The sequence below is a fragment of the Mirounga angustirostris genome, unplaced genomic scaffold (genome assembly GCF_029215605.1).
Source record: "Mirounga angustirostris isolate CCGP_5_RB_7025 unplaced genomic scaffold, mMirAng1.0.hap1 SCAF_10, whole genome shotgun sequence".
Lineage (NCBI taxonomy): Eukaryota > Metazoa > Chordata > Mammalia > Carnivora > Phocidae > Mirounga > Mirounga angustirostris.
In genome coordinates, this window is record NW_026991718.1 from 118,498,142 (window position 1) to 118,510,460 (window position 12,319).

The window sequence follows — 12,319 nt, forward strand, 5'->3', positions numbered from 1 at the left end:
ATTACAATGACTGAACTTACTGTTCTAGCAGGAAAGCAGCTAGAGACGATATATGAATTCATGAATGCAACTGTGTTCCAATAAAACTTTATTTATAAAAATAGACTGTGGACTGGATTTGGCTTGTAGACCATGAAATAAAGAGGTTACTGGAAAATAAATAAAAGTTACTCTCCACAGAGAGAGTATAGCTACAAATATGCCCAGATTCAAGGCAAGTTCATGTATACCCATGAAGAACAGCTCCAGCCCAGATGAGCCAGGGGAACTCAAATACAACGGACATAGCCCCTCACCTGGGAGGCTGATGGCATGAAGGATGCACAGAGCATCTCCCAGCCTCCTCCCTAGAGCCCTTGAGTTTCTGCCCAAACCAGAATCTACACATCTCTAGTCTTAACTAATCCCCACCGGCTCTGTGAGTGAGCAGCCTTCTTATCCACCCGCACAGATAGCAGAGGGTGGAGTCCTTAGAAGCCTGTTCTGTTCCCTGGGGTTTCCGGACTTGTATATTCTTATCTCTGGTGGTGTTTCAGGACCCAGTTCACTCAAGTGAATACTGGAAGTTGGGACACCTTGCAACGAGATTAAACTCACGTGTATCCACTCAACACGCCTTGCCTCCTACCTCCTAGGCGCCAGCCATTGTGCCCAGTGTTGGAAATTAGGATATGGATAAGATTTTATCTCAGACTTGGAAGAGCTCTTGGTCTAGGTGGGGAGACAGGCATGAACAGGGAATTGTTGCAACACTAGGAAACTTCTGAGGTGGGAGGGTGGGAGTGGTCTCCTGGGTTCGGCTGAGAATGAGTCAAGAATTATTTCCCAGGAGGTGAGGTTTGAGCTCCATGATGGAGGCCCATTGCTCTTGCCCACTCAACTGCCCTGAGAATGTAGCTTTTCTCTGCAGGAAGGACATACTCTGGGGAAATATTGACAGGACAGTTCTCTTTGGTTTTCCCCCAGGGGCTTTTTGAAGATAAAGGAGGAAATGACAAAGAAATAAATGGCTTTTCTCTTAGTCCACATTATTGGTCTGGCTCTGGGGGGGTACTTGGTATGAAGAAGAGGGCAGGGTGAAATGCAACACGACGAGTAGAAAGTGACTCTTGTCTCATGACTTTTATGGTCATGTGTAAGTCAATTCTTCCATGGTGGGAAAGAAGTCCAGATGTCAAGCAAAATATGCAGTAGGACTTATGGGAAAACTTTCAAGGTAGGTGCTTGCTTCATGACGGAGAATAAGGGTCTTGTGATGAAAGGTTTACATTTAGAAAGTTTCTCTTTTACAATCAAGGATAAGCTAAATATTTTCCATGGTTTTGTCATCTGCTTACCTCAGCAACCCACTTAGATCATCTGTAATCTCACTATTAACGACATTCATTTGAAACCCAAACATGGCCATTACCACTCCTTGGTTTAAAACCATCAGCAGGAGCCTTTGTCTACAGGATAAATTCCCCCCAAACCCTCTGTGCTCTGCCCCTCCTGTGTCTCCTGCCAACTAAAGTAGTAGGAGGCACCATGTAATGAGTGTCCACCATGGGTCACATTCCTCTTGGCCATTTGCTTATGTGAGCTATATGATCGCCACCATAATCCTAGGAAGCTCAGTCAGCTCAGTATTATGGAAGAGGCAGTTTAGGTTCAGGAAGATGGAGTAACTCACCTAAGATCAAGCAAATAGTCACAGAATTTAACCAAAGATCTGTCTAAAATCAACATCTATACCTCTTCTCCAACATTCTTCTGCCCAGAATATTTCTCATCCCATTTTTCCTCCTAAAAAATACTAAGCCCCGGGCGCCTGGGTGGCTCAGTTGTTTAAGAGACTGCCTTCGGCTCAGGTCATGATCCTGGAGTCCCGGGATCGAGTCCCGCATCAGGCTCCCTGCTCAGCGGGGAGTCTGCTTCTCCCTCTGACCCTCCTCCCTCTCATGCTCTCTATCACTATCTCTCTCAATAAATAAATAAAAATCTTAAAAAAAAATACTAAGCCCCTTTAGGATTTGATTTAGAAATTTCCTCGACTCTGGATTCTCTCGTACCTTCCCTGCTGACCATTCGCAGCACCATTTTTTTTTTTGGTACTCATCATGGCATTGCTATTGTTCCATCATTCCTAGTTCTTTGCCTATTTCCCGTGATGGATGTGAGCATCCTGAAGATGTCTTCAGTACATGATCTACCTTTATATTCCTGGACCCAGTTTAGAGATGGTGCGTTGAATATGGATCCAATGAATAAATGACAGGAACAGAATATTTTGGGATGCGTGTATTCAGATCAGACCTCTCAAATGCAGAAATAACAACCTTTAAAACCGTCTGCTAATGGAGACTGGATGCTGAATGTAGAATGAAGGAATATTCTTCTCTTGTTTGTTATGCAGTCTGAGTGGTGGCCGGAGCAGTGGACGGGCTGCGGCTGGTTGTGCCATCCACCCCTCAGAAATCTCTGAAGTCCATCCTAAACGTTTAAATGAAGTAAAGTGGTTGGCTTTATAAGTAATAGAAGTCAATTGTGTTTGCAGCATCTAATGCAGGAACGGCATTAGGTGGTTGAGATGGGGCCAGAGCCAAGAACTGCTGAGTGGGCAGGAGGCCTGATTTTCAGCCTCCCTCTGCATCCATTTGTGATAATCCGGGTCTGGCTTTCAACCAGTCACCTTCCTAACGAGACTTGCAGAAGACAGCCTTTGCCCCCAGCACAGACATATCCTGAATCAGGAGTTCACTTATACAGACTTTTAAAAACACCCACACATCTACGCACACTCACACACATTCTTCCTAAATACATTTTTTATCTTTATTGTTACCAACACTCTCCTAACAGGCTGGCAAACATTCAGGCAGAACCTGAAATATTTAGCTGGATGGTGGCCCCTTCACTCCCCTACAAGATGGACTTTCAACGGAAAGACAGAGGGAGCAGATATTCTGCCTTGAGCCCATGAAATCAGAGCTGCTGATAAAAGATTGTCTTTTGGCTTCAGGGTAGGGCATGAGGGCTGCAGACAAGATTGGAGTTACATTCATATTTGTTTTGCCTTTCACAAGAGAGTCCTTATCCTCCCCCGGCAGGAGGCTAGGTGGTGCTTGCTATTAGGAAAATGATAATAAAGACATTAGAAATAAAGTCGAACATTTATTATCCCACTATATTATTCTAAGCATTTATAGCATTATGTAACATTGTCATCACAATAATCCTGATTGGTGCTTTTATTATCTTCATTTTATAGATGAAGAAACTGAGACTCAGAAGGCTCACAGTTTGCTCAAGATTCCAGTTAGTAAAGATCCCAACCTGCACCTGGGTTCATATAGATCTGCCCCCCCCCCTCCAAGAACCTGTGTTTTACAGAACAGAGAGAAACTGGCTCCAATCTATCGAAATGAGATTCTGGGGAACCCCCTGGGAGTGAACTCATTCCACAGAAAAAGGGTATCAGTTTCATCAGGCTTTGCCCCATAAAACCCTTAGGAATTATGAGTGGGGAACTATTTGCAAGTATATCCTGGTGTTAGTGTCTTAGATTTGTCTCCAGGTTCATCTTTCTGCAATTTTGTGCTGAGAACCTATGATGAGTAAGAATGGAAAGAATTGCTTTACTAGAAAATGCCAGGAGACACAGAGGACACAGGCCATGTTGTTGTGGGAATCCCTTGAAAGACGTGGACAAGGAAAGGAGAAAGGGGAGGCCTTTGCTCACACTTTGTAAGCTCGACCAGCTCTGGGATCCAGGATGGCAGTGGAGGCTCTTGCGGGGCGAGGGGTAGTTGGAAGCGCCCTGGGGCAGACATTATCGAGTCTGGCAGAAGCCACCGGACTGTTGACAGAGCATTGCACTCAGTGGGGACATAGCAGTCACTGAAGACAGTAAAGACATTACATGGGGTGGAGGACATAGCCAGAGAAGAGGAATAAATGTGCAAATATCAGTAGCTGATGGTGTTCTTTAATTGGCACATGGGAAACACTTTCTCATGGGTTCCCCAAAATGCTTTGGAGGAGGCTCTTTTATCCAGGAGACATGGGCTTTCTCAGATCAGGTGGCCCTTGTTCCTATGACGTTTTCTCAAATATCTCACCTATCTCTGTGGGAGATTGCAAACATGGCTGCAAATTCTTCCCCTCGCTGCTTCTGAGCCCTTGTAACGTGAGGAGGCTGTGCTCCCATTGAGAGCTGGAAGCAATTTTCTGTCTCTTTCATCTGGGTGTGACTTGTTTTCACCAATGAGATTTAGTAAAACTGATTCAAGCAGAAGCTTGAAAGACTTACAAGGCCTTCCATTCAGGTTCCTCATCTAAAAATTCCTACATATAATGGACGTGTGAGGACTAAAGACAAGGCAAGAAGGTGTTCAGCACAGAGAACACTGGGGCTCTCTCTAGTGCTTGGAAGCCTGAAAGCACCGAGTGTTGAGTCTGAGGTAGATTGCTGAGCAGTGAGCTGGTCTAGCCAACAGCCTGGTTGGGATAGGGCCAGACATAGGTGTGGGGCCATCCTGGATCAGCCAGCTCCTGGCCTACTCCCCAGCTGACACTGGACCAGAAGCCCAGCCCAACCAGTGTTATGAAGTAATAAAATGATTGTTTTAAGCCAGGAAATTGTGGAATGGTTTATTACATGGCAAAAATTAACTGATACATCCCTTTAAGGATGCCCAACTCTGCGTAATCAAGGAGGGCAAGTATTAAAATCTCATTCTTAATGGGGCACTTGGGTGGTTCAGTCAGTTGAGCGTCTGACTCTTGATCTCAGCTCAGGTCTTGATCTCAGGGTCATGAGTTCAAGCCCCCTGTTAGGCTCCACACTGGGTGGGGAACCTACTTTAAAAAAAAAAGAAAAAGTCTTAATACTAAGATGAGAGAATTAAGTATCTCAGAGGATTAAGAAGATTTTCCAACATGCCAGAGCCAGTTAATGGTAGAATAATGACTAGAACTCATAATGGTTCACAAGGGGTCTTCTAAATCCATGCAGTTACTCTGAGTGAGTTATTCTGACTAATTTCTGGATAATAACTATAAAACAAAATCAGTTCTTATTTTCTACAACCTCAGGGTAGGTCAATAAATACATCAAATTCCACAGATAGCCCATCCCAACCCCCTCCGACCTCTACCCCCAACACTACTACATATTTGTCTCTCAAACCTGGTCATCCTCTAGGGTTGTGGTTTTGTATGGACTCCTTGCAAATAGAAGAGAGTAGCCCATACACATACTCAGAGCCATTGTTATCCCTAACCTGGTCTCTAAACTTCTGCAGAGGGAAATTTAGCCCCTCCTTCCAGATAAACCAATGTACATATACACTGTTAACACTTCCATCTTCATAATTAAGGTGACTATAGGATTTATCCTACAAAGCAGACCGTTTTGAGAATAAAAGGGACGCAACTTATAAGTACACCAGGAATGTCTAAGCAAGCAGAGTTGTATGGTCACTCTATCCCTAACTAACACAGAGAGAATACTTTGCGGGTGGCAAAACCTTTCTAGGTGATTTATTTCATTTTATATAAAATTCCTACACTGCAGTTCATCTCAATACCCCCATTTTACTGAAGGGAACTTTGATCTTCAGGGAAATAAAGTGACTTCTAAGGTTCTTGACACTAAGTAGGCATTTAATAAATGTCTATTAAAGTGAATGGGTAGTTCTGTGAACAGATGGATGAATGTGTATAAGAGAATAAATGCAAGAAAATGAAGCAGAAAGCCTAATAATATCAAATTGCAGGTGTTTTCAGGGAAGTAGGAATAAAATAGAGTAGCTAAACGGATTATTCTCAAACTGGGTTCCCCAGAACACCAATGTTCTCCACGATGTGAGTAGATGTTCTGGGACCATTGTTCAAGGCCAAGGTCTTACTCTCAGGGTCCAAATCCATAAAATTGCAGTAAACCTCCATGTTATAAAGATGTGAAGATTAAAGATAAAGCATATAATGTGTTTGGCCCAGTAAGTGACACACAGAATAAGAAGAAAAATAGGGGCGCCTGAGTGGCTCAGTCGGTTAAGCGTCTGCCTTCGGCTCAGGTCATGATCCCAGGGTCCTGGGATCGAGCCCCGTATAGGGCTCCCTGCTCGGCGGGGAGCCTGCTTCTCCCTCTCTCTCTGCCTGCCACTCTGCCTACTTGTGTTCTCGCTCTGTCAAATAAATAAATAAAATCTTTAAAAAAAAAAAGAAGAAGAAAAATAATAGCAAATACATATTAGTCATTTATTATGTCCTAGGCATCATGCAAATGTACTGTGTGGATTAATCTCATTCAGTTTCCCCAGGGTGCCTCCAAGTCAGGTACCATTTATTATCCCCATTTCACAGATAAAGAAATGGAGGCTTAGGGAAGAGAAAGTTTCTTGCCCAAAGTCCCTCAACTACCAAGCGGAAAAGTGACCTAGAGTCTCTGTTATTAATTACGGTGCTGCCCTGCCTCCTGCCCAGTGAATGGAAACCATCATTAATTTTAGCGTTGTATTTTTTTTTTTAAAGGAAACACTCCTCCCTGTATCTGCAGCATTTTTAATTTGAGTGGATCTCAACTCTTTTCAGCCATGTGATCCCTAACAAAATCAAAACTAAATCGTATTTGAACAGCCTAACATGTAAAACAAAGTCAAAGCAGAATTTCTCTGGCTGAATCAGCCGTGGGGCCCTGGAGCCCTCCCTTCCTGTGGTAACTGCATAAAACCCTTTGCCCTCTGTTGAGCACAGTTAGCAAATATTGGTCTAAAACACAGTTGAGTGGATTTGCTGCCTGGCACATCTAGTCTTACTGCCTCCAGGGACCCCAGCTTGTTGGTTTCTTACAGGATCTAAATGTGTGTTTAAGCTCAGATGAAAAGGCCCAGGAGAATCATGGAGGGTGGGACGGGATGGAAGCGAGCAATCAGGTTTCTGAGTCTTCGTAGGTAAGGTCCAGGCTATATGCTCGGCTCCGGTGGGGTTCCTGGGGAGTTTGTAAGACAGATTTCCAAGATAACTCACTCTTAGGAAGCCAGGTTTTTTAACACAGCGCTGGCTCAGTGGCAATGAGGAATGACCTCCTCTTCCCTCCTCCCCCCCCCAACTCCAATTAAGTCTTTTTTCTTCCTCTCCACCTGTACCTGGGGTTCTCTCCAGGCTGCAGGCAAATGTGTGCATTAATCACACATGGATCAGCCGGAGCACTGGGAAGTGGCTGATTTATGAAGCAGCCAAAAGTGTGGGGAGCCTGGGAGTGGGCAAGGCAGGCCCAGCTCAGGGAGCATATGGGGACTCTGTCTCTAGGACCAAACCCATATGCTTCGCTGCATGTCCGTATGCTGTGCGGGCTGGTCTCCCCCCTGCCCCCCACCTGCCCGCGTCGAGGCTGCTTGTCTGCTGTAATGTGCGGGGAGCTGGATCTGCCGCACGCCCTCTGCAGCAGTGTGAGACCTTTGGGGTGAGGTCTTGGAGCTCTTCTTATAGACATTACATTTATGCCCTTGTCGGTATGAGTTATTGTCATTTGCTTACCGAGGGACAGTCCACAAGAGAGAGATGAGACCAGGTTATTTTTTTGTAGTTGCTAGAGGGGGAAATTGAGACCTCAGTAACAAGAACAACAGTCACTGCATGAACCTCAGGTACTGAGCTCTGTTCTAATCAATTTTTATGGGCATTAACTGAGAGCACAGAGACATGTTGCTCAAGATAACACGCGTTGAAGTGAGGAGTGGGGCCCTGACTGTGTTTGCCGGGGCCCCCCATGAACTCTCCATCTTCAGTCATCTGTCCATTGAGTTTGTCCTGAGCTCTGACCACGCGTCAGACCTACCGTAGGTGTTTCAGATACAAGTAGGAATACACCTCTCCGAAGCCCTGGTACTGGTCTCTCATGGAAGACACATTTTCATGAGGCAAGACAGGCAACAGAAAAAAACGCAAGAAAATAGTTCAGAAAATGTATAGTGACGAATTGCAGTAACTTAAATGAAGAAAGTAAAGAAAGGGCTTGGACAGGTAGCAGGATATCTATGACAGTGAGGGTGGCCAGGGAGTTTCATGTAGGGAGAAAGGAGCGCCCTGCTGAGAGTGCAGTGTGTGCAAAGGCCCTGGGGCATGCTTGAGGTAAAAGTCTAGGAGGGATAGAGCCAACTAGGGGTGGTGAAGAGTGGGAAAAGAAGGGATGGAGAAGGGGTTTTTGGCTGATCATGGAGGACTTATGGTGCATGCTGAGGTATGCGCCAGGAAGTCATGGTAGGGTCTCAAGCAGCCTAGCAACACTCACTAATTGTTAACATTGGTGAGTAATAGCTCAGCCTGCTCATGAGGAGTTAATATGTGACTCTCACACAGGGCACCTCCTAGAATCCACTAGTACCTCACATTCTAGAGATGCCCCAGCAGCGGCAACCAGCCCAGGAAACAGTTACTTGAATCTGGAGGTGTGCTTACCTGGTCCCCCTGCTCTTCCTGAACAGGTACTCAGTTCCTACCATCGTATTGGAAACACCAAAGCATTCATGAGACATGGGGACATCCTTACATTTAAAAACCACTCCTGATTCTTTAAGACCACGCTTGTTTTTTTTAGTAAGCCCTAAAATGATGTCATTACTCCACCCCATTAAGTTTTACTATACTATTTTAGCATGATATTTTTTTCTTGGCACATTCTTTTTCTTTGAAGACATCAATGACTTTGGGATATTTCATTACTTTCTTTTAACATTTTAGAAAAAGTTTACAAACTTTCCATCCCAGGAGGCCCGACCTCAGGGATAAGATCTAGTAGCTTGCAAAGATTAGATTTTATTTAACAAACATGTACATAGGGATTTATGGGCTTAGTACAGATCTTACCGCTTTGCAGGAATTAACTCATTCAGTCCTATAACAAACCTATCAAAGGATGAATACTGTTACTAGCATTCCCATTTTACAGATGGGGAAATTGCAGCACAGAGAGATTAAGTAAAATAGCCTGAGGTCATACAACCTTAAAAGTCTGTCCTCAGCTATTGCCTTCTGGTGGAAATTTCCTCGTATAGAAGCAGAGCTCAGAGGCTCGCCTTTCCCTTGCCCACTAAATAGGACTCTGACTTGTGTGGGGTCTTCTCTTGTCCTCTTGTCTCTAAGGAGTCTCTTTGGGCAGGGTGGGGTGTGGGGCAGGAGGAAAGGGCACAGGGAGTGGGCAGAGCTGGGGAGGAGGATGGAGGAGGCTGCGGTTTAGGGGGTGAGAATACTTTCAGAAGCATGGCTGGAAATCACTGGGCCTTCTGATGAGAAGTTGGAGAAGACAAAAACGCTTGCCCGGTTCGAGGTCTTCCTGTGCCGCATGGCTGAGTGTGGCTGCGGACTGAGCCCCGGGAATCCCAACCTTCCAAACAACAAGCCAGCGGAGCCCAGCATGGTTTGACTTTCTCTGTCCTCCTCTCCTGCTTCTTTTCTTTTCGTCTAGCTCTCCCTTCCTCCATCTCTCCTCTCCAGATCCATGTCGGCAGCACCCATTCTGTGCCAGAACTTGACCCTGGCCCCAAGCTTTGGAATTCCACTGCGCCAATCTGGCCCTGGAGAACATGTCCATGACAGACACTGCTGGAGTCCCGGGAGGGCATGTGACCTCGGGCAGCCTCCTGAGTGGCAGATGCTCTCCCGCCCAGCTCACCGGCAAAGCCCCGGCTCTGTCATGCCCATGATGGCAGGCTGTGCCTTGTTTCCCGTGGCGTCTCTCCTAGAGGGCTCTTGTCCCCTCCTTGCTCTGGACTTGCGTGAAACACAGGCTGAGAAAGTGCTCGCGGAGTTTGCAAATGTCTTAGATGTTTGTGTCTGAGCGCTGCCAGACCTTGCCGGACAAGGACCAGCAAACTTTCTGTAAAGGATTTGTTGTTAACTATTTTAGGCTTTGCAGGTCATTCAGACTCCGTCCCAGTGCCTCGCCTTTGTCATCCGAGCATGCAAGCCGAAACAGCTAGAGAGCGTACGGAAGCAAATGTGCCCTGCTGGGGTCCAATAGAACGTCATTGACAGAAGCGGGCAGCTTTGGCCCGCGGCCTGAGTTTGTTGGCCCTGCAGTACAACTTTGATTCGCCCAGGTGCAGACATGGTCCCCGTGGATGTTGTGTCACGGAAGACTGCAGGGCTGATGGACGAGGTAGCGGTGTCTTCAGGCTTCTCACCAGCAGGGACAAGCGGGTGTTGGTGGAGAAGAAGGAGCTCCAAACAGAGCTGGGCTGTGGTCACTCCTACCTTCACGGGCATCCAGTCTTCCCAGGGAGCCCGCGAAAGTGTGATACTTAGAAAGGAGCTTTGGAACAATGCCCGGCACGAGAGAGACTTATGTGCAAACAATTCTTCACTGCTGTAGGTGTTTTGTGGCTCTCGAGTGAACAAATGTGGTTCACGGTGATGCTGCCTGATCCCTCTTCTTCTGTTCCGCTGAAGGGGAAAGGGAGGGAGAATGAGACGGGGGGGTGGGTGGGTGACTGTTCAAAGAGCAGGTGAGGGACTGCCGGGTCTGTCCTGGGCACAGAGATCGCACGGAACACAGTCACGCAGGGGGAACCAGCGTGCATTCATTTAATGTCTGCGGATTCCCTTAGAGCGCATGTCTCTAGGTCTCTGCCCCCATTCCCTTCTTAGTCAGCCCTGTGGGGTTGGAGTTTGCACCCTGTGCCGATCCCCTTGCTCCTTTCCGTCTACCTTTTCTGCAGTGAGCTTTCCTTCCAAACAGCCGACATCTGCAGTGTCCCCCGAGCCCTTGTGCCCACGCTGAGGTGAGGCTGGGTGCTTCGGAATGTATGCCCTCCAGCTGGCCCTTCACTGGTGACCAAAGGGGTGCAGGAGCATCACTGCTCCCTAGCCCGAGGTGAGGGTGACAACTCTGAGGGTAACTCACACTCCGGAGTTCTCTGGGTGACTGGCTGTGGGGCTTCGCCTGAAATCGCACCCTCATATGGCTTCACCCCTTTCCTGCCCTGCTCCCCCCAGGCCCCCAACACCTTCCCAGTTTCCCTTGGCAGTACCGTCTTCATAAATCACTTGTATGCCGAGCCTCATCTCAGGGTTGGCCTCGGGACGCCTGACCCAAGACTCAGTCCCTGGAGAAACATGTGAAGAGCCCGAGGAGAGCTCAAAGCCAAGGAGCTACCAGGGGAAAGGCACAAGAAAACCTCTCAGGTTTAGAATGGCAACTCTCCTACCACTTCTGTCCATGTAGTAGACTTGACATCTTTGTGAAATAAAGGGTGTTGGCAGGACGATGTACGCTGACCTCCTTGGACGCCTGCGCCAGCCCACCTCCCTTAGCCCTCAGCCCAAGAACCTGGGAGCAGTGCACAACCTGTGCCTCCCTCCCGGCCCAGTTACTTTGCTATCTAGTATCACAAACGAGGAAGTGTTATATACCGCCTTCTCTTTCCTCTTGCTGTTTTCTCTCTTGTGCTCACTATGATACAGTTTGGTCTGCTATCATACTTAGGGGAAGCAGAGGGAACTACACACCAATCTAAAAGAATCACTAAAAAAAAAAAAAGAATCCCCTTTTAGGGGAGGAAGATAAAGATATGTAGATAAATATGTATTCATGTTTTTAACATTGTATTTTATGGCTATGCAGCACATGTTTTATTGGGTCGATGATATTTGTGTGTTAAAAAGTGTTCTGAGATGCTGATCGGGCGTGTAGCATTTAAAGAATTTCCCGAATCATGTTCCGATGTGCCCTTCATCCCTAAAATAGTTGCCATAAGAGGGGTGGCAGTCCCCAGTGTGCGCTGGACCTGGCTTGTAGCAGCGCACAAGAGCCGATTGTTAATTTTTCCACGATTGTGCTAACTACTAGTCAATGTCACATTGGTCGCACGAAGATGGCCGGGTTGGGAATGTTTACACCACAGAAATTGGCGCACGCTACAAATCGGGGCACACCTTCCCCATTCCTCCCCAAGAGAGCTGACTCTTAAACATTTACCAGCACACCCCCTGGCAGCTCCGAGCCCTGTGCCTGCCCCTGCTGTCGGCTGGTACCTGCGAGCCTTGGCGGGCCTGACAGCAGGCTGTCCAGGGAAGCGAGTGAGTCCGGATTGCTGCAGAGGGCTCCGTGCACTGTCTCCATCGTGACCCACATCCGCAGAAATCACATACAGGAAGGCTTTTCCTCCTGCCAGCAGGTCTGTTCTTGTATCAGAATACAATGTGTCTGGTCATCTTTCTGCATTTGGAAATGCATATTTCATGAGATACATGAAACAGTATTTGCAACTGACATTTTTTCCCTTCCAGAATATTTGAATCTTTTGAAGCTTTGGTCTCACCGTTTTGCTGAGAAGGA